At 41.6% G+C, this 5,644-nt stretch overlaps 1 protein-coding gene across 1 annotated transcript in view; it reads right to left on the bottom strand.

Annotated features, from left to right (window-relative positions):
• The window catches only part of enox1 (ecto-NOX disulfide-thiol exchanger 1), a 121,449-nt gene extending 116,834 nt beyond the window's left edge, over positions 1-4,615 (bottom strand). The window contains exon 1 of the mRNA XM_030080116.1: positions 4,516-4,615. The gene's annotated coding sequence lies outside the window, so the exon portion shown is untranslated. The remainder of the gene's footprint in view (positions 1-4,515) is intronic.
• Between the last annotated feature and the right edge of the window lie 1,029 nt (positions 4,616-5,644).

Consider the following 5,644-nt stretch of genomic DNA (forward strand, 5'->3'; position numbering starts at 1 on the left):
AAAAAAAATAAATAAATAAAATGAGACTATTTATGATTTCATATTTAAAATTAAATTACAAGAAAATTCCTACAAAATTACTACATTTTACTGGAAAAAAGTAAAGAAAATTAAAGATAATTTCCAAAAAATTGGTAAGAGGGTGAAATAAATAACAACCTGCTCACATGCACCTGGATTTTAAAGAGTTAAGGGAGAAAGGCATAAACAAATACACTAAAAAAAAAAAAAAAAAAAAAACAGATAATTAGTATAAAATCATGCATGATATTATTCCATTTTGGTGGTTTGCCATTCGATGATCCCTGAACGGAGGCTTTTTATTTCCCTGGACACCACAGGGTCACACTCATACATTTCAGCCCAGCTTGCATCTCGCACAGGCTGCACTCACATATTAAGACTTTTTATCACTCACTGAGGATACAGTTTAATGGGATTTAAATGATTCAAGTGGCAATGCTAAATGGCCAAGCAGCTCATGGGGTCAAGTGAAGTTTACATTAAAGCAGGGATGTGATTCTGACTCTGTAATAACCACGACACACAGAGGCCACGGTGCCATTAGGCTGAGGGCATGAATCTGCTCCACTGACAGCATCACCTCCGATACAACAGGGACGTCCCAGGAGAGCAGAGCCCACCAGGCAGACCAGGCACAGCGGCTATAGGCCCCCCTTCCTCAACAAAGGGCCCGCACATTTTTAAAGCTCAGTTATTTGAAGCCTGAGAAAATTCACTTGATTCCTTCTAAAAACATGAAGAACAGACTATGAGCAAATTAAGAAGAAATGACTCCAAAATTAGCCAAAAAAAAAAAAAAAAAAAAAAAAAAAAGTCAAGAAAATTACAAGAAAATTAGTTAAATTAGTTTTTAAAAGTGATTACAAACTGACAAGAAAATGATGTGGAAAAAATAGCAAATTATTGGTTTAAAAAAAGAATAAAACGATCAGAAAACTAAAAGGAAACAAAGTAAATTTTGTTCACGTGGTGAAATTGAAAAAAAAAAACCCTACAAAGGTTTAAAAGGGTTAAACAAAATGATGAGATGTTTTGTTCGTGCTGAAGTGAAGACAGCAGCTCAAAACAACAGTCACCAGTTCAACACAGAATGCCAACAGAGAAGTGTTGTGGGCAGGGCTGTGGCTCACCAGCTAAGAGCAGGCACCACTTGGGTTCGATTCTGAGCCCCGGCTGTTTGCTGCATGTCTGCCCGTCTCTCTCTGCCTATCCTGCCTCTCTCTACTGTGACTGTCAAAGAAAGCAGAAATGCCAAAAAATAATCTTAAAATAAGTCTTATGGGCTTGTATCATAAAGGTTGTCTGGACCTAAAACTCAAGGGTCCCTATAGAATTTTTTGCCTCAGCCCCAAACTGTTTTGGGATGGCACTGGTTTCAGTCTTCTAGCTTCCCTTCTGTAGTAAGAAACCTAAACACTGACTCTTTGTGCAGCGGGTCAAACCTGGAGTGTGGCTTCACTGCAACATCAAGATCAACAAAAGCAGAAGAGATATACTCCAAAGTAAAGGAAGCACAAACACGTGTGTGTACATGTTTGTCTGCTGTACTGTATACATTCAGCTAATGCTGATTCTCACAGCACAGTTTCTATGGCAGAGAACGGGAACCAGCTGTGTGGAGAGAGACAGAGCGCCAGAGAGACATAAAACTTGGCTGAGAGCCAAGAGCCGGTCTGATTCCTGCATCTCCGGATCAATACACAGCTGGTGACTCTCTCTTTCACACACAAACACACACACACACACACACACACACACACACACACACACACACACACACACACACAGACGCACAAGCGCCTTTGTGCATTAACTGCACTCGAGGTGGAATACAGCCTAATGCTCCTACTGTATCTCAAAATGCCACTGCGATTAGCAACAGTCCTCCCCATTGAGCGCTGCAGTGTGAGGTCAATTAACGTTTGTTGGGTGGCATGGCAGAATCTGTAGAAGACATGAACAGGATGGATAATCGCATTACCAAACCTAACAGGCTGTTTTTGACACGCGGTGTAATGAGATGCATAAAACATCATCACAAAGGGAAAAGACTGTGGAATTTTTCAGTTCAATTCAAGGGAACCAGGAGAGAAACTACCAGCTGTGATTTGAAATGAATACTTTCTTTCTTTCTTTCTTTCCTTCTTTGTTTCTCTCTTTCCTCCAGTCCCTCTCACTCTGTTCATCTGTGGTGACAAAGGTGGTTGTTTTCACTTTGCCGCTCTCTCCTGCGAGTACTCATCAGTCATGTTTTCCCTAACTACCCACAGACCTGCAGGTACTGTGGGAGTTTTGGTCACCGTGGCTATTGTTTCACTCCCTCCAAACTCTCTGCAGCACACAGCCGGCGGACCAAATGGCCTCGTGCAGCCTCACCGACGATGAGGCACCCTGGTAGCGGTGTCAAATTCTGCTGCAGTGACTGAAGTGCTGCGATCCAGGACTCTCATCCCAGCACCATCAACTCAACATGTCCACTCATGCTGTAACATCTCCCCTCTTTGCCTCTTTGACAGTGTAGGTTGTTTGTTGATGATGAAGAGGGCCTTCTCGCTTTCACCTGTCTCTCGGGAATCACTGTTCATTTGTCACTGATATTATGTGGCTCGTTTTCATCTTTGCCATTAGCGGCTAAGTGCTCAGTACTTAAGTCCTGTCCATGGTGTCATTTGCCATCAACACTTCATACCACACCTAATTACTCAGTTTCTGGTGGATAAAGTGGAGCAATGGCAGGTGACTAGCATGATATTATTATTGGTAGAGCTGATACATTATTAGATCTGCTTAGAGGAACCACTGAATGCACCGCCGATGGGGTGTTATTGCTTTAGATAAAGCAATTTTGGCTTTTTTCTTTGATTTCCATTAATGATAAAACCCACAAAATCCAGTTTGCGTGGGTTAAGATATGGAGAGAGCCACGCCATATCAAAACAAACATCCAAGAGGTGCTGCATTTTAGAGGCAACCTCGTCATGTCGTTAACTTAATGGCATTATTGAATACTTAAGAGCTGCAAAGGCATACGATGCTCCAGAGGCAGCAGTGTCTTTGATTTTCCTCCCCCACCCCCATCCTCCTCCTGCTCCTCCTCCTCCACCTCTCTCTCTCTCTCTCACTCTCATGTTCATCTCTCTCTCTCTCTCCCTCTCTCTCTCTCTCTCTCTCTCTCTCTCCATGGTGCTGAAGCAGTCCCCAGGTGACACGTTATCAACAGTGTTATGGGTGTCACTTCGATGGTAAGACAGCAAGATGTTGAACTCACTAAAACATCACCTTAAGTAAGTTAGACCTTTTCATTTGGTCGTAACAACAGAGAGTAAAGGTCATGCAAAAACAGCCAGAAGCCGCATCCAATGATCACGCTGCACATCCCATTTTGGTGGCAAATGAAATTCGGGATACCGGGTTCAGCGGGTCAAGTGAATTAGTCTCTCAGTGTTGCTGAAGGGGTCGTCAAGGTGACTTGATACCAAGGGCGTCCTCCACCACCGCCTCTTAAGCAAGCCTCCTCTATCAAGGACACCTTCCTTACAAAGCCAACAACAGTGGCCACAGCAACCTGTCCACGCAACGCTACACACACCAATAGGCTTCAACAAATCATAAATAATAAACCATCGGAGAGAGATTACTTAAGTGTATGTGTGCAGTGAAAGGTCAGGATTTGCAACACTATCAGCAGATGGCATCGTTACGGAGCTGCACGGTCAGTTAGCACTAAGACCCTTCTCCTAAGGCTTTGCAATGGGCAAAATGAGCCCAGTGCCACAAAGGGATCTTCTGTGAAAGCAGCCCACACTGCTTGTTTATGATCTGTCATTTTCATATTCATTTGATTTGATCCCCTTGTTTTTGCCAGAGATCCTTTTCACATAGTTGGATGACAGGCGCACATATTTTCAGTTAGACGTACACAGTTCTGATGGTTTCTCCACACTTTTCAATGGTAAACTGTTGAACAATAGATGGAGTGTGGATCTACAGCCTTATCATGCCAATTGTGTTAAAAAAAAAAACCTTCAGTTATTATTGTTATCATTAGTATTATTATTATTAGAAATAGCAGTAGTAACTGTAGTATAATTGTCATCATCATTATCAAATAAAGCTATTTTTTAAAAAACAGGATAAACAAATGAGCCATCCATCTCAGATTAACTTATCAGGTCTACAGGCAAATTGATATGATAGGCATGCTGAAGTACATTAGAGGGAGAATAATTTATCTTTTTGCTCCTAGACAATAGCAGACAATAAGATTCTGTGTGTTTGCAACTGCATCTGCATGTAGCTGTGCTGGAACAGCTCTCCAACATGCATGCAGAGCGGCTGTTTGTGTGTTGAGATGAACTAAGCCGGACACTGGATATTAACATGAAGGCAGCAGCGGATCCTTCCCAATAACGCGATCGGCACGCTGACAGGAACGCGTCAAGATCAACTGTGAAAAATCGGTAAAATCCCAGCAGAAACCGGAGTTCTTACCTGTTCAAACGGTGAAGTTTGACTGCGGGGAATCCGCCAGATCGGAGGAATCTGAGCGTTCAAAAAAAAAAAAATCCTTAGAGGTGAAATGTTGAAAGCCTCCGCTGTATCTCTATCTCCTCCGCTCTCTTCCTGCAGGCTCTCTGGTGCATCCCACCGAAGAGACACCGAGTCGCTGCTGCCTCCGGTAGGACGGAACCGGGGGCGCGTCACCGTGCGCCGTGCACGACAGCTGGGTCTGGTCTGTGTGTGTGTCCGGTACCGGTGGAGGGATAAGAGGGAACGGGGACGGTACTGGAGGAGATATAGCCCATATGCTGTATGGCACATAAAAATATATATATAAAAAAACATAAACAGTTAAATAAATAAATAAATAAATAAAACTAAATATTGAAAACCTAAAAAAATAAAATAAAAATAAAAATAAAAAAAAATAAAAAACTAGACAACTGGAAAAAATAAGCCAAATCAATCAATCAATCAGTCAATCAATAATATGTACATAGGGATTAGTAAATTTCCTCCTATATATTGCATTGTAATTAGGCATATGATTAGACTACAGGCATTTTTGTTTGACCTATTTCCCATTTGAGTACATACATGTTGTGAACTCTCTGACACCTGAGCCATTTCACTTGATTCCTTTCCAAAACATGGGGGGAAAGAATATTACCAGAAAAAATATATGCATACATACTTACATATATATACACCTATAGCTATATCTATACTATAGATAAATAGATAGCTAGATAATTAGATAGAAACAATGATATATATTCATTTACTAATTACAAATATATTTACAATTATTCAGTTTGTATATTTGTCATATCAATGATAGCGGATCGACATCAGATTGCTTGTCATTTAAAATGTATGCATGTATGGACTGTGTGTGTGTGTGTGTGTGGGGGGGGGGGGGGGGGGGGGGGGGGTCAATATAGGGATTATCATCATCATAATAAGGTCAATATAGGGATTATTAGTAGTAGTGTAACAGTAGTATGGTTTTCACTGTTGTGCTTATGTCAACACCATCAACACTTTGGAAATGGACAACCAACTCCACTCCAGAGAGCACAGTTCCTCGACAGTGGGATCATGCTGTAACCTTGACAGT

This window comes from Myripristis murdjan, chromosome 21, assembly GCF_902150065.1.
Source record: "Myripristis murdjan chromosome 21, fMyrMur1.1, whole genome shotgun sequence".
In the NCBI taxonomy this organism is placed as follows: domain Eukaryota; kingdom Metazoa; phylum Chordata; class Actinopteri; order Holocentriformes; family Holocentridae; genus Myripristis; species Myripristis murdjan.